This window comes from Passer domesticus, chromosome 10 (assembly GCF_036417665.1).
Source record: "Passer domesticus isolate bPasDom1 chromosome 10, bPasDom1.hap1, whole genome shotgun sequence".
Lineage (NCBI taxonomy): Eukaryota > Metazoa > Chordata > Aves > Passeriformes > Passeridae > Passer > Passer domesticus.
In genome coordinates this window covers 6919428-6945485 of record NC_087483.1, presented here as the reverse complement: position 1 = coordinate 6945485, position 26058 = coordinate 6919428, and the positions used below count along the sequence as shown (strand labels likewise).

General features: G+C 50.0%; 1 long non-coding RNA gene across 1 annotated transcript; it reads right to left on the bottom strand.

Moving 5' to 3' along the window:
• Nucleotides 1-13133: 13133 nt before the first annotated feature.
• Nucleotides 13134-14252, bottom strand: LOC135309394 (uncharacterized). Its single transcript, XR_010369667.1, has 3 exons — nt 14199-14252; nt 13868-13924; nt 13134-13594 (listed from the first exon to the last, which is right to left on the bottom strand). It is a non-coding gene; the product is annotated as an uncharacterized LOC135309394 (long non-coding RNA).
• Between the last annotated feature and the right edge of the window lie 11806 nt (nt 14253-26058).

The window sequence follows — 26058 nt, the reverse complement described above, 5'->3', positions numbered from 1 at the left end:
GCCTGTTGTGTTGGAATTTCTCCTATTGCGCCTCCAGGTTATCCTTTACCAGTGGATTCATTTGGAATTTTATCCTTATTTTTCCCTGTTTTCCCTTCTTAAAAATTCTTTTTTTCCCCAGTTCCTTTGTGCTTGTTTTCACTGAGCTCCGCTCATTTCCAGTGCTATATGGGATTTTTCTGGATCTGGATTGTGTCCTGCTCTCTCCCCTGGTCCCAGGCCCCAAAATCCCAAAAGAATGTCCCAAAAAAACCTCAGAAGACTGAATCACCACATCAGCATTGTCATTAGAGTTTTCCTAGACACATAGGCAGAAAATTTGGGATGAACATTCCCTACCCAGCAGACCCATGAATTCCTGCAGCGTGGAGGTGGAAAAGCTGCTAGAATTGGGATCTTGCCTTGCCAGGAGCATTTTTGAACCTGGTTTCATTCATTATCTTGCTGACATGCACAACAGCAGATCAAATGTGGCAGGGCCTCAGACACGACTTCACTCCTGACACCCAGGCTCCTTGTGCCACTGCTGGCCTTCCGTGTGCTCAGCAAGATCTGTAACTGCACAGGGTTGTGGAACTGCACCTTCAGCACAGGGATCGTGCCAGCCTGACCTGCCCTCGTTCCTGTGCACAAAGCAGGTCGTGGAAGAGAACGGCAGCAGGGGCCTGTGTGTCCCAGGGCACCGGATTTGCGGCGCTTCAGCTCCACAGGGATGCAGGCAAAGTGAAGAAGCCAAACCGTTTATTAATGGCCGGTGAAGCAAAGGGATGAGCTGGGAGGGAGAAAGTGGGGGTGGGCAGGGTCTGAGGGCTGGAAGGTTGGAGCCGTCAACAGGGAGGGAGAAGGCAGAAGCTATGGGAGCTTCCCACAGGCTCAGCTGTGCCAATCATCGGCTGTGCCTGGAGCTCCAGCTGGTCTCCTCTGGTCTCTCCAGGTGGTCTCCTCTTCTATGGTGTTTTTAGGATTTTTAGGAACAATGGTTCTTCTGAGCCACCAGTCAAACGTACTTCTGCGGATCTCTCAGTGATTCTCTGCTGAACTACTATGTTAATTTGGGAAGGGCTGTCATCACTTCTCAGGCCTTGCAGGACTGGGGAGGGTGGGACAGGGTGGGGCTGGGTGTGGTAGGGTGGGGCAGGATGTGGCAGGGTGGAGTGGGGTGGGCCAAAGGTGGGTGGAGCTGGGCAGGGAGGAGCATGATGGGGTTGGACATGGCAGGAGGGGGCCAAGTCAATTGGGGTGGGGTGGGGTAAAGGGGGCGTGACATAGTGGGGAAGGGTGTGGTGAGACAGCGCTGGGTTGGGCGAAGCAGGAGAGGGTACAGCATGATGGGGTTGGGCAGGGTAGGGCAGGGCAAATATGGGCGGGGCAGGCTGGGGTGGGGTAGGGCAGGGAGGGGTGGAGCAGGGTCGGGCAGGGTGTGGTAGGGCGGGGCCAGGTTGGGTGAAACAGTACAGGGCAGAGCACATATATGTTAGGCAGGGCAGAGAGAGTAATGGCAGGGTGGGGCAGGGTGGGGCTGGGCTCGGCAAAGAAGGACAGGGCAGAGCATAAAAGGGATGCCTATTGAAACAATGGAAGAAGATAAGAGAGGCCCCAGGGGGGCACAGAGACTAAGAAAACCCTCAATAAATATTGTGATCAATAGTGGTCACTTAATATATTTGAAGACAAGGAGAAACCAGTACTTGGAACCCTGAGTTATTATAACTTGTTCTGGTTACTATTATTCTTGTGAAGAGAAAGAAAATGAAATGAGGCTGTGTAGCTGAATATGCTTTGTTTGTCTGAAGGATCACCCTGGATTGAAGCACAATGTGGTTTAAATTTGGCCCCAAGGAATCCTTCTGTGTTGGCTACGAAAAAATATTGCAAAACGAAAGGAAAGGGAGGAGTGAGAACATGTTGTTCTGCATGTTCCCTAGAAAGAAGAAAGGTGTTTAAAATAGAAAGTGAATGAGGAAAAGATGGAGGGTGTGGTTGCTCCTTTTGAGTCATGAGAAGTGGGAGGACAGGGAATGCAGTTGAAATCCCTGGTAAATACTGCTGAGAAAACTTTGCCTTTGAGCCTCCCTTCCTCTCTAGAGCTTGAAAAAGGAAAAACTCACAGTACAGAACCAAAGGCAGAAAGGAAGCTGTGGTATTGTCACCATTCAGCGTCCTCCGACACGGTGCTGGAATTCCGCTAGCTGCCCCCGGCACCACGCCGAGTGTGGGACACAGCTCAGAAGCAGGATGATCCCAGGTGAGGCTCAGAGCAAACGCTCTACGGCACCAGCCGGTGGTCAGGCGCACAGTGGAGATACGGATGAGGAGGAGGCCTTTTGTATGGGTTCCAAGGAAAGCCTTATTCCATGGACAGTCCAGGGCCAAAACACACAGAAAACAGGAGTGCGGGGACTTTTATATGGGAGGGCTCAGGGGCAGGTACAAATTTTCAACCAATAGGAGAAGGACTGGGGAGGAGCACAAGGCGGGTCTTACAATGTTTGAACCAATGAGGAGGAACAGGGGGAGGGTTGACATGCACCAATAGGGCTTCCAGGAACAGGGAATTGTAGCCATGATATTTTATGAAAAATCCTTTGCTAGGATTTTTCTCCTATCCTAGCAGAGAAGTCTCAGAAAAGAAATGTAAACAATTAACCATCTGATGGCTGTGGAATGTGGTCTGGACATTGTTTACCAACAGGTGCATCTGTGATTGGTGCATGTGACTTGTTTCTACTTAATAACCAATCAAAGATGCAGCTGCATGGGACTCTGAGAGTCACAAGCTTTTGTTTCCATTCCTACTCCTTCTAGCCTTCTGATGGATCCTTTTCTCTCTGTTATTTATTATAGTTTTAGTATAGCATTTTTAATATAATATATATCATAATAAAATAAATCAGCCTTCTGAAACAAGGAGTCAAGATTCTTGTCTCTTCCCACGTCCTGGCACCTTCAAACACAACCATAGAGAATTGACAGGGAAGTTTCTAGACTAAAGGGTTGGTACAAAGTGGGATTGACAGCTGAATGGGAAGAGGATGAGGGAACATTCCAGATCAAGGAGCAGGCTTAAGGCAAGACAGACAGCTAAGATAGGAGGGTACAATTTAGACTGAGCCATTAACATAGGAGATAACAGAACAAACCAATAAAGAGAAAATACACCACAACAGCCCCCCTTGGACTTGTTTGCAAGGGCTGGGAGGAAGATCACGATCTTTTCAGGAGGTGATCATTCAGTCGCTCTTATGGGAGGCAAGGGGACCTTTGAGTCTGATGAAAATCAATATATCCCTTTTGTTAGCTGATTTAGGAGCATGGAAATTTCTGGCTAGACAACACTGGCATGATCCATCAGGAATAGCTAAAAGATTCAGGGCATTTGTTAAAGCCCTGGCCCCAGACTGGGAAGATATAGATCCTATGCTAGATGCTTTAGCAGACACAAGGAAAGAGCTGCTATTAAAAACTGCATGGAATTATGGAAGACTCGGGCAATGGGCAGGAGACAATAGAGAAGAAACATGCCCTCTCACCAAACCTCCCTGGGACTGTAATAATTCTGGTCACTATCAACTCCTGCAGAGGTATTGGGAATGGGTCAGTTTTGGAAAATGGTATCCCTAAGGCTGTCATTTGGAGTGCACCACAGGAAGTAAAACAAAGGCCTCTCAAAACCCCAACTGAATTTTTGAACCATTTCAGGAAGCCGTGCATAAATACACTGATTTACCCATCTGATGAATATGGCATAAACCAACTCATTTCCCTTTTCCTGGGCCAAACCTCTAATGATATTAGGCAGAAATGAGAAATTTAAAACCGAAGAGCGGGTATAGAAAAACTGCAAGAAGCAGCATGGAGAGGTCATATAAATCGTAGTTGGGTAGAGCATAAGCAACTGGAGAAAGGAATGACTAACACGACTATTGCAGCCCTTAGAGGGGCTGCACCACACAAAGGCCCCTCCTCAGGACAAAGACATGGCTGGGGTGGGCAGAGAGCTCTCCCTGAACTCTGGACCACTCAATGTGCCTATTGTGAGAACGAAAGGCATTGGAAGAGAGACTGGCTGCAACTCAAACCCAAGGTGGTTGCAGAACTGAATCAATGCAAGGGCTGGCTGGAGGGCATCCCCCCAGAAAACCCTCTGGTCAAAGGAGAACTGGGGAAAAAGATGAGGAAAATGAAATGTCAGGTGAATGCGGGTGCAACACATTCTGTATTAAATATAAAGTTGGAAGATATTGATCCTGGTAAAGTTGTGAAGGTTGTAGGATACAAAAGTCAACAGCAGAAGGTATCCTTTTTAAAACCACAACCTCATAAACTGGGAAAAGCAGTAGGAATGCATCAGTTCCTATATATGCCTACGCCCCCCAAAACGCCTCCTAGGAAGGGATTTGTTGGAAAAATGACAGGCTGAAATGTAGTTTACCCCTGGAGGAGTTCAGATCAAAGTCAATGATGAACAAATAATCATGTTCTTAGTCTAGCTATCATTACAGAATTGTCCAAAAGAGAAGAGACACAGAAGTTATTCTTAGTCAGGTTTGTCTTAATGTCTGAGTAGATGGGACCCCTGGTAAGGCCAAAGCAGCACAACCTGTAATCATTGAACTTAAACCTGGAACACCACCAATAAGAATTAAACAATATCACCTTCAGGTGGAAAACATAAAAAGTGTTAAGCCTATCATAGACAATTTTCTAAACTTTGGGTTGTTACTGGAATGTGACTCGGAATAGAATACCCCCATCTTACCCATACAAAAGCCTGGTGGCTTGAACTACACTCTGGTTCAATAGCTACAGGCTATTAACAAAATAGCTGGAGATCTCCACCCAGTGATTGCAATCCATATGCTTTGCTAAGCAAACAAAAAGATGAATCTGGATGGTTTACCATTTCAGATCTCAAGGATGCTTTCTTCTGTATACCCTTGGACCCTGGCAGCCTAAACCTGTTTGCATTTGAATGGGGAAACCCAGAGACTGGAAGGAGAAGTCAATTTACCTGGACTGTAGGACCACAAGGATTCAAGAATAGTCCAACCATATTTGGAAAACAGTTTACTGAGGATCTTGAAAGTTGGGTAAGCTGATCCACAAATGGAATTGTGCTACAATAAGTAGATTATCTACTTATAGCCACAGAAACAAAAAAGACTGGAATGGAGAGGAAGCTTATGAAATGACCTGGGACTAAGCGGACACAAGGAATCCAGAACTCAAGCTCAAATAATCAAACAAGAAGTCATTTACCTAGGATACAAAATATCCCAAGCACAGCAGGAACTTAGACAGGAATGCAGAGGGACCATGCACCGAACCACACTACCTACTAATGGCGGAGAACTGAGAACCTTTCTAGGAATGACTGGATGCTCTATTAACTATGGTGTTAACTGTGGACTGCTGGTTAAGCCACTGTAACAGCTGTTAGAAGGCAATCCCAGAGACCTGAAATGGACATCCACAAGTGAGAAAGCCTTTCAAAGCGGAAGGAGGAATTGAAAAGAGCACCTGCTCAGGGCTTGCCAGATGTCTTGGAACCGTTGCAGCTTTTCTCTTGTGAGGGGAAAGGGATGGCATTAGGTGCAGTGGCTCGAACAATTGGCCCATAGAAGAGAGCAGTAGCCTACTTTTCAAAACAACTGGATGAAGTAAGTAGGGGACAGCCTGACTGGGAGCAATTGCTGCTCTTGTTTCAAAAGTCCAAGAAGCCTGGGCATTCAGTCTAGGTCAACAAATAATTGTGTTTCTCTCACATTCAGTACCAGCAACTCATGAGCAAAAGGGTGGGCATTGGCTGTCACCCTCCAGACTGCTGAAACATCAGGCAGTTTTGGTGGAACAATGTGGTATTACCAAACTAATCGTTTCTCTAGTTGATCCAGCAGCATTCCTGGCCACTCACCAGACAGGCAGGGAACCTTTGTAGCATGACTGTATCAAAACCATGAAGTCCACTTTATTCCAGCTGCCCAGATCTTAAAGAAACCCCAATTCCAGGAGCAGAATCTCAGTACACAGATGGGAGTGGCTTTGTAAGAGCAGATCAGTGAAAATCGGGATATACAATTAGCACTATGGAATAGAAGCCCTAGACAAGTCAGCTCAGAAGTCAGAGATAATCACTTAAACCCGTAGCCTCTGACCAGCCTGAGGAAAAAGGATCAATACATGAACAGATTCCAAGTATGCCTTCAGAGGAATACATGCCATGAAGCAGTTTGGAAAGAAAAGGACTATTGACAGCTCAAGGCAAGCAGATTAAGCATTCAGAAGAAATCTTAAAATTGCTGGAGGCAGTACTAGTACCTCAAGAGGTTGTAATGATGCACTGCAAAGGACATCAGAAACGAGAAACAGACTTCAAAAGGGGTAACAGGTTCCAAAAATAACAGCAGAAAAAAAGCCATGCTGAGAGTTAGCATGGCTGAGATTCACTAATTCCCAAAGGTAAGGGACAATATGACAGTGATGTATGTCATATAATCAGAAAGATCTAGAATTAGCAAAGAATTTGTGAGCAGAACAAAAACATCATGTTTTTGCAACTCCTCAGGGATAGACAGTTATGCCTGAAAGAGCATTGTGAAAATTAATTACAGACGAACATGATTGTATACACTGGGAAGGGGATGCCTTACATAATTATTTGAGAGGGACAACAGAAAGATGCAACCTGTACACTAGTGTAAAGCTGGTAAACCAAGGGTGTGAAATAATGCCTTAGAACCAATCCACAAACTAGGACTAGAGTTGAGCTTGGCACAGTAGACAAGGGACAATATCCTGGACAGTATTGGCAAGTTGACTTTTCTCAATTGCCAAGAAAAGGGGGCGATAAATACCTTTTACCTTTCACTGATTCCTTCTCAGCGTCACCTGAAGCATTCCCGACCCAAACAAATAAATCTAAAGAAGTTGTCAATATTTGGTTAAACAACCTAATGCCCTGGTTAAGAGTGCCTTTAGACATCTCCTCTGATCGAAGGCCATGTTTCCTAGCAAATAGTGCTCAGCCACTTTGCAATAATCTCCAAATCAACGGGCACCTACACAGGCTGTATTGGCCCCAGGCCAGCAGCCAGGTGGAAAAGATGAATTACCTGCTAAAACAACAGATAGTCAAAAGTAGACAAGAGGCCAACATACCGTGGCCCCAAGCCCTAACTTTAGCTTTATAACAGATTCAATGAGACAAAGAACAAAAGAAAATCTGAATTCCTTTGAAACACTGCACAGAATACCATATAAGCATAACTATCAAGGGGAAGACACTGTACAAGTTGGGGAGGGGTAACTGCAGAACCATGTTGTCCAACTGAAACAACAGCTGCAGAAAATAAATCAACACATTTTGAGCACGTGAGCAAGAGGATGCTCCACTCCACAAATCCAGCCTTGGGACCAGGTATACGTCAAATCCCCTGAGGGAAAGCCTCTTATCCCAAAATGGAAAGGACTCTAATTAGTACTTTTAATCACTTATACAGCTATTAAAGCTTGAAGCGTTAACCTCTTGGCTACACTATTCCAGAATTAAAAGACTTCTGCAAAAGGCAAGTGGAGTCCCCAACTGGACCTCAGAAAGAACAGGAGAAACCAAGATGTGTTTTACACCATCAATATCTTCCTGATATTTCTGATGGAATCCAAGCCACAGTAGATGACTGTCACTACCATCATGATCTCCTTGGCCTGCAAGATCCTGGCAGATGGAACACTCAAAAATATTCAGGACCTAAATGGCTAAAAGGCATTAAAAAGTTAAAACAGTATACGCCATTTTAAGGATTAATGACCGAGCAGTTGAAGACTGAGGAAAACCTGACTCCATGCCTGTCTTTCTTGTCCCACCTGAAAGCAGGATCTCTATGGCTTGTAAATTTGAGACTCACAAACCTGTTTAACCTATTTTAGATGAGATTATTACAGTGACCATGTGCATCCCTGACCTTTCTAACAAGCAGCGTGTGAATCCATTTTCATGTGATTCCTATCAGGGATTTTTGCGCTATACAAATTAAAAGGGGAGACTATAACCTAGTACAAGATAATTCCCTTTTTCTGTGGTGCACAGGTGGGGTGGGAGGACCATCATCACACAGAGATACAGGAATTGAGCCCACCAGGAATGCAACCTGTTAAAAATAAAAAATCCAAATTAGCCAATTTTAATACAAATATGAAAAATAAAATTTATTTTGCGACCGTAAAAACAGTCTCGACAGCCGCCACCAAAACGGACAGCACATCACCCCCGGTCGGTGATACGGGTGAACGTGAGGAAAGGACCCACAGGTGCCTGACCTCCCCATCCACATCAACTGCTTCAAGGTAGTAGTTCTTATACAGTTTATTTGGCCCGTGGCAGAAAGTCTTTGTTTCCTTCTGAGTTCCTCATATTCAAGTTGGTTTCTTTCTCTGGACAAAGCCTCCTCCGGGGGTAGAATGGTCCATTTCCCTGGTTCCCGGAATCTGGCATTCAGATTCGGCGTTGGTGCTGATGACTGCTCCTCTCCTTGGATGCAAATGCCCTGATGTCCATCTGCCACGGTTTCGAGGTCTCCTGATTTCGTCATCCTGTTGGATTTCTCAACCTGAAGGAAATGAAGGGATTTCTCCCGCCTCTCTTTCTCTCCTCGGGTTACTCTGTTCACATATATATTTATACGCTGTTTATCTCCACGAATTACTACCTATATTTCTAACAGAATCCAACACATATTGTTTCCAGCAGGCAGCTCTTGTGCCACTAGAATAATAAATCGTCCTGCTCATAGGCTTAGTACATGGAACAGGTCTCATAGAGGATCTGCTTTTGAGAATTGAATTTCATTCTTGGCATATTTCAGGCCATCAGAAATAGTAACCAAACAAGTTGGAGGGGAAGCTGGGAGCACAATCATCCTCTTAGGGTATATCGGGCAGGCAATGTGTCTGAAGAAACCAGTTACCATGCCTTGGGTACTCGACAAGGAGTGAACATGGGTCACACAACAGGCATTGAAAATTAAAATCAAAACAAACAACTCTACATTAGCAAACAACTGCATAGCATGGGAGCCATATGTGAAATAATATAGTCTTTCACTCTGTGGTAGGACAAACAAATGAACAACTGTTGCTTCTAAATCCACAGTACTCTCTGAAAAAGCTGAAAAAGATACAGGCAAATATTTCCAAAATTAAACAGCAATACTACCCACTCATACAGCAAAGCCTAAAAGGCTGGGAGTCATGGATACATTCCCAGACACCAAATCATAGGTCTGAAAAAGGCTTAAGGGGTTGGTTTGGGTCTGAACTGGGAATATGAAATTCTATTGATCAAGAAGTCTTAGCCCATAAATGAAGCACTGTGAGTTCTTATATTGGACAGACACAAACTCCTCTCAGATCAGCCCTGCTAACACTTGCCCAAACCCAAAGCCTGGCAGCTAACCTATTAACCACCCTTGCCAACAATACACAGCAGGATTGTTTCCAGTAGTTGTTGGCTTTATGGGAAAACTACAGGGTAATATTTCTTTATCATTTCAAGGTAGACACGCTCAGCTGTGGCTACCGTTTGCAATCTCAGGAGAACTTGAAAAAAGGAGAGGTGGGGAAATGGCCATGAGAATTAACTAAATCATGCCTAAAAATGAAACCACCAAGCAATTTGAAAAAAGACTTCCACACTTGGTGGCAATTGGTCAGTTTCACAAAGAATGAACAGAACCCTGCAGGCTTTGGTATTAACCATTAAGAGTGAAACAAAATACTGTGTAATTCCAATTTTGGCCCTTGGAGTTATAAGAACTCACGTAACTGTCACACCCATTCAGCATAATGTCTGGACCACTTCCAACAAGAAAACTAGAAACTGGCAAACTCTTAGTATCAAAGCATGTGTGCCAAGGGATGCACTGAATTTTGTGTGCAAAAATGCAGGGCTTGACAGAGAGGATCGGTGTCTGCACACTGAGGGCAGCCCTTGTATTTGTGAAATGAGCCCAGTAACCCATGCACAGTCACAGGTATGTTATGTGGGAAGGGGATGTGCCTGGGTGAGATCTGCTTGCACAACTATTACAACAGATTCTTTAAATGAACCTACTCACGGTACTAACTTCTCTATTTTTGTAATTTCACAACCAAAAGTGGATGTGACTTCAGCTGCACCACACAATAACTTCTCTTGACATTATGCAGAATGCGTACGATGTGTATCACGAAGCGCCCAAATTCCAAACTGGAAGGGACATTGATGTTCTAAAGCAAATGCTGTACCAGCCTAATATAGAATGGCCAGTGGCAGAAGTCAAAAATGCATCTCACAGAGCCTTATGGACACTCAGATGTGCTATCAAAGAAATTCCTGAAATCATCACCAAAATAGAGAAAGAAAGAGAAAATCATGAGTCAGGTGTCTTCTTGTGATGGACAAATCTGGAATCACCAACAGCTCCTCAGATTTTTAGCTTCCTCAGAAAACCAGTTCTAATTTTTAAAAAATTAATCCTCCTCTTAACCATCCTGAACCTATGGATGTGGTAGAAAATTAAAACAGCAGCATAACAGCACATATGTACTGTGGACTGTCCAGAGGATCTTGCAAAAGAATTTGCCTCAGGATAAAGAGAAGAGGAGAATGAAAGAAGGCCTTTGTTTGACATAAGCACAAGCAATTCACATAAGCAAACAAGTACTTAGCACAGACACAGGTAAGTAATTAGCACCAGTTAGCATGAGAAAAACCTGGTGGGCCTAACTTGACAGGAGAGGGACTTGAAAAAAGCTTTAGACACATTCTGCCTGAAGAACCAAAGGCACCTAGGGAATGAGCCCTGTGCAGGGAAGGCATGAGGAAGAAGTGCTGCTTTAGGGCATGGAGAGCGCTCTGGCCAGCGTCTGCACATCAGCTTCAAGTACAGGAATCTGACAGAATGTATTTCTAACCCCCTGCCTATGGAATAACCTCAAGAGGTTAATGATGGATGGTATTTTTTATCAAATTTCTGCATCAACCCACTGAAATTTATACGTGGCCAAAAAACATTATGGTAGGGTGCAGACCCCTGCCCTCCTGCCAGCACAATAAAAGGGCTTTTAGCAGACCATGCATTTATCTGAGGGTTTCTTTGAATTAGGGAGACCCCTCAGGACTGCTGTATCCTGAGGGAACACCATTGGCCATCCCCTGTGTATATTTGCAAAAGCTTCAAATCATGTGCCTCAGCTTCCAGGGCCTCTCTTGGCCAGCATCCTGACGTGGATGCAGGACTGCTGCGAGGCACTGCTGGCACCCAGCGGGACAGGACCGGCTGTCTCGTGTCCACGTAGCAGCCCTCACACAGCCAGGGCCATCCCGAACCCAGACAAAGGCTGACGTGTCAGCAGAGAGGAGCAAGGAGCACTGGGCTCCTCTCAGGGGATCTCAGCTGGGCTTGCTCCACAACACGCCCCCATTTTAAGGCCTGCTGATGCCCAGCTGCCAGAAATGCCTACCGTGTTCTCTGCAAGATGCACAGGGAGGCCCAATGAGCAGGAAACCTTGGGAGGCAAACCTTGCAAGCCTTTTCTGAGTCCAGGGACACACCAAGATCAGCCCAGATACTCCACGCTGCCTGGCCCACCCAGCCCAGCTCTGTGCTGGCCCTGGGCCACAGCAGCTCCCACCAAGCGGGAGGCAAATGCCTATTGCCATGAGTTGAAACACAGCAGATGGGGAAGATGTGACAAGTGTGTGTGTAAAGGCCTTTTAATTCACAGCTCTCACAGAGAGCTTTGGGGCTCATGGCTGGACAGAGATGCTCCTGCTCACGCCTCTGTGCAAAGGGGGTAACACATCCTGCTGCAGCTGCTTGGGTTGGTGTCTGCAGGACCAGGCAGATGCCAAACCTGCTCTTCACTGCCTTCTCCCTTGCTCTGCCCCTCTGCCAAGTGCAATGGGCCTCAAGGACTGAAAGGGGTACAGAGAGCCAAAGGGGAACACTTGCACCTATCTCACTGGGCTCTCCGTGGGAAGCACTTTCCTTGAGAAGCAAGCCCCTTTCCTCCAAAGGCGTTTCCCCACATGTGCAGCTTTCCTGGGGAACACCAACACACCCTTAAGCAACGCTGGCAAGGCTGAATGACTTCAGGTCCCTTCAGGACAGGCACTCCAGCTCTAGCTGGCACTGCCCCAAGTGTGTTCCCAGGTTCAGATGTGCAGCCCCAGGCCCTCTACAAACACAAGCTGCCCGCTGCCTCTTCCCCTGCCTCAACTCCTGCCTGTGCTCTCGGCACCAAAACCAGGCTGTTCCTGGCCAGGGAGCAGAGCCCTGTTCCCGCAGGACGCTCTTGCCAGCACCTTCCAGTACTCTCTGCTGTGCACAAAGCACTTCTCATGCCCGCTCCCAAGGGGCTTTGGAACGCAGAGCACAAGCTGGCTGGCTCTGCCACCAGCACACCCCAAACACAGGCGGAGGAAGAAGCAGCAGGGGCTGTTTTGCGGCCCTGGCCAAGAGAGACTGGGAGGGTGCCCTCCCTCTGCTCTCACCTGGTTGGCTTTCTGCCTGGGGCTGAGCCTGGGGCTGCCATTCCTCACTTGTGGGGACCAGAACCACAGCCGGGATCCCGGCACTGCCTGGCAGCGCTCCGGGCACCGGCACGGTCGCGTGTCCGAGTCTCGGGCACCGTGCCGCTGCTTCATTTGCTCTTGGGCACACCCAAAGCTGCCTGTTAAGCCTGGATGGTCTCTGGTTCTGCCCTCTTCCTGATCCTGCTGTGCACGGATGGAGCACTGCCATGTTTCAGGATGCTATTCTTGAAAACTTCCAGCATTCCCACCCCTGTGCTCTCCATGGATGCTTGCCATGGAATCCCTCTCAGCTGGGTTCAGAGCATCCTCAGGATGGCTCTTCCAAAATCCAGGGACTCCAGGGTGCTCAGCAGGATCTGTAACTGCACAGTGTTGTGGAACTGCAGCTTCAGCACAGGGACCGTGCCAGCCTGACCTGCCCTCGTTCCTGTGCACAAAACACGGCGTGGCAGAGAACGGCAGCAGGGACCTGTGTGTCCCAGGGCCCCGCATTTGCGGCGCTTCAGCTCCACAGGGATGCAGGCAAAGTGAAGAAGCCAAACTGTTTATTAATGGCAGGCGAAGCAAAGGGATGAGCTGGGAGGGAGAAATTGGGGATGGGCAGTGTCTGAGGGCTGGAGGGACAGAGCCATCAACAGGGAGGGAGAGTGAAGGGAAGAAAAGGACATGGATAGCTAGAGGGCTGGTGGGGCAGAGCTGACAAAAGGAAGGAATAGCGGAGAGAAAAATGGGGATGGGCAATGTCTGAAGGCTGGAGGGAAGGAGGCAGGGAGGGAGGGAGCTAGCTACAGGCAGGGAGAGGGCTGAAGCCAGGAGAACTTTGCCCAGCGTCGGCTGTGCCTGGAGCTCCAGCTGTGCTGAGAGGTGATGTCCTCTTCAGTGTCTCCTGGTGCTGTTCTTGGGACACTGGTTCACTGGATCCAGATGATGTCCCTACTTCTCCATCTGGTTGGGGAAATCGGGCTTGGTTTTCCAGGCTAGAGGATGATGGGCTGGCACCTTGCCTCCGGGCTTGAAGGGCTGAAAGGGAGAGGAACAGAGCCATGGCAACAGCCCGGATCTGTGGGAATCCTCAAAGACCTTCTGAACAGGGCCATCCCACGCAGAAGGGAGTAGGAGACATTGCAATCAGCTAGGAGGTACTTGCCATGACTCCCCCATGTGTGCCTGAAACCCCTCTGTGCTCAGCCCACACCACCTCTGGTCCACACAGGGAGCAGAGCCCTCAAAGGCCGGGCAGGGCTTGCAGCTCTCCCCGCCAGTCGCCGCTGCCAGCCCGCTGCCCACACTCACCATTCCAGATGAGCTGGAGCTCTTCCTGCTGCCTCCTCAGGCGCCGCCCGGGCATCCCTGTGAAGGCAGAGCCTGTGACGGCGGCAGCGGCACAGCTCCCTGCTAGCGGCGCTGCCAGCGCTGCGGCCACACGCCCTGCTGGCCCGGCAGGGCTCAGCCCGGGCCCTTGCCGCACGCTGCCGCCCAAGGGCACGGCTGCCAGAGGGCGGCAGCAGCGCCCGGGCCAGGCGGGGCTCCACGGCGCCGGGCCCGGATGGCGCTGCTGGGGCAGCGGGCGGGGCTGGGGCGGAGCTGCGGCGGGCCGGGGAGGGAGCCCGGCCTCGTGGCTCACCCATGATCCTGAAGGCCGCCTCTCGCAGGGACTCCTGTAGGCTCTGCAGGCAGCGCAGGACCCGGCGCTGGTGCTCGGCCGCTCGGTTCGTGTCCTCTGCCAGCTGCAGAGAGCGGCAGCAGGGAAGGCTTGGCGCGGGCTCAGCCCCTGTGGCGGGCGCTCCCTGCGCCCAGCCCCGGCCTCCCCTGCCCGCACAGCCCTGAGGCGCGGCCAGCAGCTGCTGGCGCCGGGCTCCGCAGGGGGCAGAGGGCCGGCTGCTGCCCGGGGAGCCGCGGGGCCGCCCCGCAGCCCCGCCGCGCCGGGGCTCCATGGGTACCCGGCTCGGCCCACAGCAGCCTGGAGAAGAGCCCGCGCGGCCTCTGGGTGCAGCAGCGGGCAGGGGCACAGCTGCCAGCCCCGCACACTGAGCCCCGCGCTCAGGGGCCTTCTCCAGGCTGAGCCTGGGGCTTCCAGGCGCTCCTTACCGGGCCGTCATTGACTTTCAAGGGCGGCTGCTTCTTCAGGAACTGTTCGAGATCCCTTCTCTTCAGGAACTCGGCCACTCGAAGCAGTGTTTCCCGAGAGGCCTGGAGAACAGCAGAGAGCCAGAGATGGCCCCACAGCCCAGGGCACCGGACTCACATCCCTGTGCCAGGGCCTGGAGCAGGCTGCAGCCCACCAGGCACTGGGCAGGAGGCAGCCGAGCCCCCTCCCAGAGATCCACCAGCATCACACAAACCCTCACCTCCGCCACGTCCCAGTTCTCATCATGACAGTAAATTAAAAGTGTGTAGAGGCTCTTGTTCACAATTGTCTTCAGGGGCTTTTTTCCCTCATCCACTACCAGTTCCATCACTTTACGGAAGAGTTGAATGGAGAGCAATTGGATATGGCTGTTCTCCTAGAGGAAAGGAAAAGACCTACATCAACTACTCCAGGCCCACCTGGGCAAAGGCCTGACAATCCACAGGGCATAAAGTTCCTGGGAAGCACCCGATGCCTGTGGCTCAGGATGCAGAAATTTACATGGTCAAAGAGCAGCAGGAGTGCCTCAGCCAGCTTTGGGGCAGTGGTGCTGGATACCAGGATATCTTTGTGCTGGAGAACATTAGTGAAAACACGGAGGCTCATGCTGACCACCTCTCCATCTGCATCATCCAGCAGCTCCAGAAGCCTTGGAGACAGACTGCCCATTCTTCTGGCCTGTGTGGAACACAAGGCTGAGCTGGGAGGCCATGGACGGCTGCAGCGCCAACAGCGCCCTGGCACTGCGACCCCACCCTGCTGCTGCAGGGCCCACAGGCCAAAGGCCTGCCCCAAATCACTGGGGCAGGTGAGGCAGGAGAGCTGGGAGCAGCTGCCTCAGCTGCCTCAGCCCTGCCAGCTCATGGGGATGCTTTCCCCAGTGCAGCTTCAGCCGCTGCCCCTTCTCACCATTGAGGGATCCTTGCTGAGCACCACGAGGCCTTTGAGTGCCAGGCGACGCTGCACCCTGCACTTGCTGTACAGGAACCTTGACAAGACCTTCAGCACACTGTCACCACATTCCCTCAAGTCCAGGCACTCGAGGACCTGAAAGGCACAGGCAGTGACTGGGCACCCGCCAGCAGCAGCCCGGAACCGCACAGGGCTGGGCCCAGGCAGCAGCACAGGGCACCGGCACCGTCCCAGGCAGCTGCGGCTACCAGAGGACAGAGAGCTGGGAGGCAGCTCCGCGAGGCAGTGCTGGCCACCAGGCTCACCTCCACAAGGAACGCCAGGAAGGGCAGATTCCAGTATGGGTCCTGCTTACTGAGACGCCGGAGGAAGTGGAGTGCGATGCGAGAACACAAAGGGACCAAGTTACGGCACATCTCTCTGGAAGGGAGAAAAAGGCACCAAGACCCTGAAGTGGGGGGACCAAACCTCTGCCAGGACGGACTCACAGAGGTCTGGTCTTTCCCCAGCATCCCTGGAGAGGATGTGAGCGCTGTGGGAGGTGGCCCCTTCGGGGCACCCTCCTCTCCCAGCCTTTTCCAGTCTCCTTGGCCGTCCCTCGGTGTCAAGGCCCTCTGGCCCATGACCACAGGGACTGTGTGGGGGCACCCGGGCACAGGGCACAAATGCTGAGGGCAGTGTTGAGGAGAAGGGGGTCTCACCTGGCCAGCAGACCCACGGCATAGTGCTGGGTGTGAACACACAGCAGCGTGTCCCAGCCACGCTTGCGCTCCATAGCCATCACCACATTGTCACACTGCAGTCGGTAGAGCAGAGCCTTCATGGTCTGCACTGCAAACCTGTGTGCAGAGCAAAGCCCAGGTCACACTGGGAGCACTGGCACTGGCCACAAGGGCATGGGAAGGACAGGAGGACTGCGACCTGCTGGGGTTGATGGTAAGGCGATGTTCTTCGCGACATGCTTTCCAGAAGTGCCCAGCTTCCACTGGTGGCATCTGCTGTGTGGTGATGACAATATGGAAGAGCAAAGCCACAAACAGGCGGGAGGAATAAAGGATCCAGGCCTTGTGGCACTCAGGCACCTGGACAATCACCCAGATCACCAGAGTTGCCTGCAAAAGAAGCATCCCAAAACGGCGCTCAGTGCCGAGGTGTCCTTGGGTCAGGGCCCAGGGGCAGATGCAGGGGGAGCAGTGGGCCTGGTGGCCCCTGAGCCTGGCCCTAGCCCAGGTTTCAGCCCAGTGACTGAGGCAGGGAGAGGATGGAGAGCTGCTGGAGAGGCAGCCGGGGGCTGAGAAGAGACCAGTTCCAGCAACTCACAGCCAGGGCAGAAACATCTGTGTCATCCCCATCGGAGGTGGATGCGCTGTGCACAGGCCAGTCCTCCATCACACACAGCAGTGTTGGCAGCACTTTCTCCACTGCTGGTCCCACTGATCCTATGGTTTTCCACATCATCTCAGCAGCTCTGTGGGATCAGGGCTCTGTGTCAGGGGTGTCTCAGTCACAGTACCATGCCCTGTGCAGCTGTGGGGGCACAGGTGACAGAGCCCCGGTGCCCTGAGGGGCAGGGAGGGAGCATTGGCAGCAGGCTGGGCAAAGAGAGGGGCCCGAGGGACCTGGAGCTCTCTGCCTGTCTGGCAGAGCCCATTGGACAGGCTGTGATGGGCCACGGGCCCTAAAGGCTGGTGAGCCCTGAGCTCTCAAGGCATGTGGGCCCCGTACCTGTCACACGTTGGGGCACAGTGCAGGAGGGTCAGCACCACGTCAGGAGGGTGCTCTTCAGCCAGCCTCACAATGTCAATTTGCAGCCTGACATCCACAGTGTCATGGGACACCAGCCTCTGGTGGATGTTCCTTACAATGGCTGGCACCTGGAGGAGGCATGGGGGAGACTTGGAGCGCTCTCCAAGGGAGCAACTTCCCCAGCTTCCCTTCCCACCCCACTGTGCTGGCCTCAAAGGCTGAGGAGGCCAATTGGCCAAGGCTTGATGGGGCACAAAGTCCTGGGAGGCCTCCAGGCCTGATCCCAGCCTGCTTATGTGCTCCTGAGAAGAAGCACAAGGGTCCTTGAAATAGTCTGGTATTAATTTTTGAATCAGAGTTGGAGTGGGCTTGGTGTCAGTATTTGTGTTGGCCTCAGTCTCTCTGGTGTTGGCATTTGTGATGGCCATGTCGTCAGTCACTGCCTTGTCTCCGTTTGCTGTGTCCTCATTCCTTACAGCATCAGACTCTTGTGAGTGCTCAGCTGAATCCAGGCTGACATCAGGCTCTTCCTGGAGCTCGGTCAGCCCCGAGTCAGGCTCGGCGGGGCCCTCAGCTGCACTGGTGGTGGTCTCTCTGCGCTGAACACGCAGAAACTTCCGGAACATCTGCCGGAGAACAACGGACAGGGACACTCCATGGCATGCTCCAAGCGTAGTGCTCGGCTGAGCAGGGACAGCAGGCCCAGCCCCTGGCTGGGATGGCTGCAGGTACCTTCAGGGTTCTGTGGAAGCGGCCACGGCCGGGTTTCTGCACTTGTGTCCCGTCCAGGGATGCATCTGGCAAAGAGCGAGCGCAGCCAGAGCTGAGGGGCTGCAGGAGAGGCCGGAGAACACAGCCCAGCCCTGCGCTCCCAGGCAGGGACAGCCCCGGGATGCCCCAGGGGGATGGAGCACAGCCACTGCGGGGTGTCTGCCCCGCCCCGCTTCCCTCCTGTCCATGGGCATGTCCCCAGGGAATGGGATGGGATGGGATGGGATGGGATGGGATGGGATGGGATGGGATGGGATGGGATGGGATGGGACCAAGCTGGCTGCAGCCATCAGCCCTGTGGCCCAGCTCTGGCACTCACCATCCTGCCGTGTCTGGAACTGCTCCGGTTCTTCAGGCTGTTGTGCTGGGCCAGCTTCAGGGCCTTTCTTTTTTTTTGGTCTGAAGACCTTGAAGAGGTTAAGTAATCTGCCTGCCATTCCGGAATCTGGCCTCAAGGGCACCTTCTGGAGATGGCTTGGGAAAACTCCAAGTCCACAAGTCCTCAAGGGCACCTGCAAAAGAGAAACCTCGGGAAGGCCACGGGCCACCAAGTCCCGCAGTCTTGCCGCAAGGTCACCTGTAGGAACAACGCCTCAGAAAAGCTCCGGGTCGGACACGAACGAGTGCGCTGTGCGGGGGCTCCTCACAGCACCGCTCTGTCCCGTCCTGTCCCGGCGCCTGCTCCGAGTGCTGTGCCTTGCTCCTGTCACTGTCAGCTCCTATGTCACCACATGTCACAAAGGACACGCTCTTCCATTCCATGCCAGGGTGACCGTGCTGCAGCGTGTCACAAAGGGCCCTTGCACACACTGCCACCTGCCCCCAGCCCACCCAAAGTGGCCCCGGTTGGAAGGAATCCCTGGCCCCAAGTGTCTAAGTCAGCCCGACAGGATCTTTAGGAAGGGCTCAGCCCATCAGGAAATGTTGCCCTGCTCCTGGAGTTACTGATAATTGACTTTAAAGTCTGCTTTTTTACAATTCCTTTGTGTCCTGATGCACCTAAATGGTCCTTTTTCTTTACCTTCTGTCACTCTTGAGCCCCCCATGAAACGATATCGCTGGGTTGTGCTGCCCCAGCCCATGAGTAACAATCCTGTTATCGGTCACTTTGTCATTCATTCAGGGATACAACCAGAATGGCACAAATAATTATCTCTTCTGATGTATCACTACATGGAGAAAATTTTAAATCCTTCCGGCAGTTCTCCATTACTGGGTGACTGTCTTGCTGCTTTAAAGGTAATGCTTGACAGCACAGGCTTCTGCATAGCCACAGAAAAAATCCAAACTGAACCTCCCTGGAAATACCTGGGTTTCCAGTTATTGGAGACAACGGTCACCCCACAGCCAGTGACCGTAAAAAGCCATATACACACATTGAATCCTTTGGAAAGTTGTTAGGCACTCTTAATTGGATCCAAGCTTTAGAGGGTATCACCATGAAGAAATTATCCCCCTTATTTCAGCTGTAAAATGAGACCCAGATCTCCCTTCCCCATGGCACTTGACAAAAACTTTCCAAATGGCTTTACAGATTGTAAGTGATAACATCAGTAACTTCTTTGCCACACGTCAAAATTCAGATTTTCCTTTGTGACTGCTTGTGATTCTGCAATCTTTCCAACCCTCTTATTGGTCAGTGTGATGTGCAGGAACATCCTCTCTGCTTAATAGAGTGGGTTTTTCTGCCACACACCTTTTCAAAAACTCTAACCATTCAACTTGAGATGCTTATTCAGATGCTGTCGATGGGACGACTCCAGTGCCAGAGCCTGGCAGGATATGATCCAGCAGTAAAACATCTTCTTATTCCTGCAGCAGAATTAGAGCATCTGTTCAGGGATTCACTGTCATTTCAAATTGTTCTTGAGGACTATAATGCACAATTTTTTCACACAATGCCTCGTCATGCCCTGCTACAATCCTTCAAGGGACTCCCCTTTCAACAAGGATGACTTGAAAAGAAAACTCCAATCCCTGGTGCAAAAACTGTTTTCACTGATGGATCGGGAAAGGCACACGAAGCTGTGACCCTGTGGAGAAATGATAAGGGACAGTGGGAACATTTGATAACCTCTCCACCTGGGCCTACCCAGCTAGTGAAACTGGCAGCTGCGGTAAAAGCATTTTGCCTTTTTTCACAGGAACCTATTAACATTGTTCATGATTCTCTTTATGATACAGGAATCATTGAGAGAATTGAGCGCTCATTCCTGAAGGAAGTCTCTAACAAAGTTCTTCTTCTGTTATTAACCACTCTGTACAAATGTTCACTTCACAGTCTCACGAATACCACATTCTGCACTTTGGGTCACACACCACTCTGCCTGGACCCGTAGTGGAAGGCACTGTGAAGGCAGATGCCCTCGCCATGACAGTCACTATTCCAGAAAAGTTAGGGCAGGCCAAACTTTCTCATGATTTCTGCCATCAAAATGCCTGAGCACTGGGAAAACAATTCAATCTGACTTTGCCACAAGCACGGGATGTCGTGAATACTTGCTCACAGTGTCAGCAGACTCGTTCTTTGCCACAAATGTTAGGTACAAAGCCACAAGTGTTGAAACCTAATGACATCTGGCAAACAGATTTAACACACATTTTGAGCTTTTGGGCTTTTAAATATGTCCATGTTTCTGTTGATACCATTTCTGGATTCATACTAGCAACAGCACACAAGGCTGAGAAATCCATGGGAATTTGATGGCAATTTGGGAGGGGAGCTGAGGGATTCTAAATTCCAAATGCCCCGAATGCTGTCATTTCGTTGGGAATTTGGGAGGGGTGAGGGGCCCTGCGGGGAAGAGGGAGAATTGGAAACCCAATCTGGTAATTGCCCTCTTGTTTTCTCCCCCGCAGGGCGGCGAGGCCTGGATCCATTCCCTCACCTAGCCCTTAATTACTCGCAGCAGTCAGCAATTGTTTTGCAACATTCCCTGTAAAATTCAGATTTAATTAGCATTTGATTTTTATAAAAGGCTTTTCAGATAATTTAGATGTTTTAAAAAACCCTTGTAGAAATTTTTTAAACTACCAATTTGTGAATTTTAGCAATTGCAAGAAATAAAAAGAGAGAACTAAAGGAACAATTTGGAACATGTTTTGTTGTTTTTTAACAATTTTTATATGTTTTTATTAATTAAAATGTTTTAATTTTTAACTGTAAGAAGTGCTGCTGGAGTTTCCCTGTCCAGTTTCCTAGTCAAACCTTAACCAATGTTCCTTTTAATAATATATTACTATAAATTGGCAAAAGCACAAATTAAGTTTAAAAAAGATAAATTATAGAATTATCCTTTAAACTCCGGAGATTGCATATTTGGAAAGGGGCCTGCAAAAGGCCATAATCACAGTGATGATATTAAAGGGTGAACTTAAGGTTTTTAATTTAAATTAAATATAAGTTTTGTAACAACTAATTTTTAATGATAATATTTGATTTGTTAATTTGAAGAGTTGTTGATTTGATTTGAGAATGCAAAATACCTTTTTGAAATTTTTAAACAGTGTGTTTTTACAAAAGTAAAGATTATTAATTCAATTAAATGTATAAAAAGATTAATTCTTATTCAGGTTTTCAATTTTGAAGAACTATGTGTTTTTTAACCCCAAAACCAAAAATACCAAATGCTTTATTAGCTTTGATTTTAATTATTGATTAATTTGCCCTTTTTATTTCAAATGTATGTCTTTGTATTGTTTTTTAAAATCACTCTTTGTTATATTTGAAGTAATTTTGAAAATTAACCCCGTTGTTGAGTTGTATATTACAGAAAGAATATTGTAACTACACCAAAGTCGACTATGCTACATTCGATCATGACCATTTACTGAACTGAATTTCCTTGAAGAGAAAAAAACCCCTTCAAACTTGAGTTTTCCAAGAGAAGAACAAGATAACTGAAGTTTTTAATAATTGTCCAGAAAATCAGCCAAGGAAGATCAGCCAAATTGATGTGAAGAACATCTCCTTGCTTTGCTTTGTATTATGAAATCATTTGTAGTTGTATTAATAAAAGAAAAGTTAAATTGTCAAAAGAATAGTAACCAGGAGCCAGTTGGTTTTTAATCAATTTAATACTATACCTCCGAGTTTTAAATCATAAGTTTGAGTTAAAATTAAAAGAAAATTTATATTTGATTAACATGAAATAAATTTGTTTGTTTTATACCTTTAACTCCTGGAGACTATGAAACATCCTTCTATGGAACACCCTTTATATGAAATATCCTTTAATGTAATGTTAAGCTCTTTTATGAAATGTTAAATCCTTTTTGAGCTTGTTACTTTTAAGTTCTCGCTTGACAATTTAAGAATAATTTTTATCTATCTTTTAAGGCCAATGTTTATAAATTAATTATTCAAAGTCAAGATATTATTTCGCAGTTAATTGAAGAAATTAATACAATTATAGAAAGAAAATATAATCAGTAAAAAACAAGACAAGTATAAGCTAAATTAGACATATTAAAAATTGAGGGTTTTTTAAAATTTTTAAATTTTTTAATTTGTTTTATTTTGTATCTGTAAAATTTTATGATTTATTACACTAATACCCTTTGTTATTTTAGTTAAACTTCAATGCCCTTCTTTTTGTAATAGAAAATCTGGATATGTTGTAGTGTGTTTTTTCTTGATTTGTAAGTTGATTGTTTCTTTATACTGTTCCCATTTCGTTCCCGCCTTTTCCCAGAATTTTTGTCACTTTTCTTGTTGTTGCTTGCTAGTTTCTCTTTCTCCAAACTCTATCAGTACACTGAAACTGTTCTCCTCCCCTGGGATTTTTTATTGGTTCATACATTGTGGTTCCCGCCTTGTTTTTTACTCCCAATTCTCCTGATTTGTTAAAGATTGCACCCTCCCCTGAGACCTGCCCCCAAATATAAGCTCCTTTTTCCCCCGGATCGGGGTCCTGGGAGGCAGAAGAAGGGGAAGTTTACCATCCAATAAAGTTACCCCGGGACCATGGAGCATCCCTGTCCGTTGTTCTCCGGCAGATGTTCTGGAAGTTTCTGCGCTTTCAGCGCAGAGAGACCGGGAGCAGTGCAGCTGAGGGCCCCGCCGAGCCTGACTCGGGGCTGACCGAGCTCCAGGCAGAGCCTGATGTCAGCCTGGATTCAGCTGAGCTCTCACAAGACTTGGACACAACAATTTATGAGGACGGAGAAAACGGAGACCAGGCACTGGCACAGGTTGTGGCCATCACAAATGCCAAATCCAGAGGGACTGAAGCCACCACAAATACTTGCACCATGCCCACTCCCACAGTTATTCATGCTGCCCCTATGGAATTTTTTGAGGAGAGTGCTGTTCCTTCTCAGCAGCAGGTAAGCAGCCCGGGGTCAGGCCTGGAGGCCTCCCAGGAGCGTGTGTCCCCTCAAGCCATTGTCACTGGGGCCCCTCAGGCTTTGAGGCCAGCACAGCGTGGCAGGAAGGGAAGCACTTCTTGGGGGAAGCTGGGGAAATTGCACCCACTGGACAGCGCTCGAAGTCTCCCCCATACCTCCTCCAGGTGCCAGCCATTGTAAGGAACATCCACCAGAGGCTGCTGTCCCATGACACTGTGGATGACAGGCTGAAAATTGACATTGTGAGGCTGGCTGAAGAGCACCCTCCTGACGTGGTGCTGACCCTCCTGCGCTGTGCCCCAATGTGTGACAGGTACGGGGCCCACATGCCTTGAGAGCTCAGGGCTCACCAGCCTTTAGGGCCCGTGGCCCATCACAGCCTGTCCAATGGGCTCTGCCAGACAGGCAGAGAGCTCCAGGACCCTGGGGCCCCTCTCTTTGCCCAGCCTGCTGCCAATGCTCCCTCCCTGCCCCTCAGGGCACCGGGGCTCTGTCACCTGTGCCCCCACAGCTGCACAGGGCATGGTACTGTGACAGAGACACCCCTGACACACAGCCCTGATCCCACAGAGCTGCTGCAATCATGTGGAGAGCCATTGCTTCGTCAAGACTAACAATGGAGAAAGTGCTGCCAACACTGGTCCGTGTAATGGAGGATTGGCCTCTGAGCAAAATGTGCACCTCCGATGGGGACAATCAAGACGTTTTTGCCCTGGCTGTGAGTTGCTGGAACTGGTCTCTTCTCAGCCCCCGGCTGCCTCTCCAGCAGCTCTCCATCCTCTCCCTGCCTCAGTCACTGGGCTGAAACCTGGGCTAGGGCCAGGCTCAGGGGCCAGCAGGCCCACTGCTCCCTCTGCATCTGCCCCTGGGCCCTGACCCAAGGACACCTCGGCACTCAGCGCCATTTGGGGCTGCTTCTTTTGCAGGCAACTCTGGTGATCTGGGTGATTGTCCAGGTGCCCGAGTGCCACGAGGGCATACTCCCTCATTCTTCCCGCCTGTTTGTGGCTCTCCTCTTCCATATTGTCATCACAGCAAAGAGGATGCCACCAGCAGAAGCTGGGCACTTCTGGAAAGCATGTCGCAAAGAACATCGCCTTACCATCAACCCCAGCAGGTCGCAGTCCTCCTGTCCTTCCCATGCCCTTGTGGCCAGTGCCAGTGCTCCCAGTGTGACCTGGGCTTTGCTCTGCACACAGGTTTGCAGTGCAGACCATGAAGGCTCTGCTCTACCGACTGCAGTGTGACAATGAGGTGATGGCTGTGGAGCGCAAGCGTGGTTGGGACACGCTGCTGTGTGCTCACACCCAGCACTATGCCGTGGGTCTGCTGGCCAGGTGAGACCCCCTTCTCCTCCAGTCTGCCCTCAGCATTTGTGCCCTGTGCCCAGGTGCCCCACACAGTCCCTGTGGTCAGGGGCCAGAGGGTCTTGTCACTGAGGGACGGCCAAAGAGACTGGAAAAGGCTGGGAGAGGAGGGTGCCCAGAAGGGGCCACCTCCCACAATGCTCACATCCCCTCCAGGGAGGCTGGGGAAAGACCAGACCTCCGTGAGTCCGTCCTGGCAGAGGTTTGGTCCCCCCACCTAAGGGTCTTGGCGCCCTTTTCTCCCTTCCAGGGATATGTGCCATGTCTTGACCTCCATGTTTTCCCATGTCGCATACCGCCTTCTCCTTGTGCTCAGCTATGAAAAGCCAAGGTGGGATCTGCCCTTCCTGGCATTCCTTGTGGAGGTGAGCCTGCTGGCCAGCACTGCCTCGCTGAGCTGCCTCCCAGCTCTCTGTCCTCTGGTAGCCGCAGCTGCCTGGGACGGTGCCCGTGCTCTGTGCTGCTGCCTGGGCCCAGCCCTGTGCAGTTCCGGGCTGCTGCTGGCCGGGTCCCCCATCACTGCCCTGTGCCTTTCAGGTCCTCGAGTGCCTGGACTGGAATAAATGTGCTCACACTGTCCTGAAGATCATGTCAAGTAGCCTGCAGAGCAAATGCAGGGAGCAGCGTCGCCTGGCGCTCAGAGGCCTCGTGGTGCTCAGCAAGGATCCCTCGATGGTGAGAAGGGGGCAGCGGCTGAAGCTGCGCTGGGGAAAGCAGCCCCATGGGCTGGCAGGGCTGAGGCAGCTGCTCCCAGCTCTCCTGCCTCACCTGCCCCAGTGCTTTGGGGCCGGCCTTTGGCTTGTGGGCCCTGCAGCAGCAGGGTGGGGTCGCAGTGCCCGGGCGCTGTTGGCGCTGCAGCCGTCCATGGCCTCCCAGCTCAGCCTTGTGTTCCACACAGGCCAGACCTATATGCAACGTGTCTCGAAGCCTTCTGGAGCTGCTGGGTGATGGAGATGGACAGGTGGTCAGCACGTCCCTCTCTCTGTTGAAGAAGATGCTCCATAAAAAACATCTCATGATATCCAGCACTTCGGCCCCAAAGCTAGCTGAGGCACTCCTGCCACACTTTGTCCGTGTAAGGCTCTGTGCCCCCAGCCATGGGCACTGGCCGCTGACCAGAAATTTGTGCTCTCTGGATATTCAGGCCGTTGCTCAGGAGTACTGGATATGTGATGCTTAGGCCTTTTTCTCCTTCTTTCCTCCAGGACAAC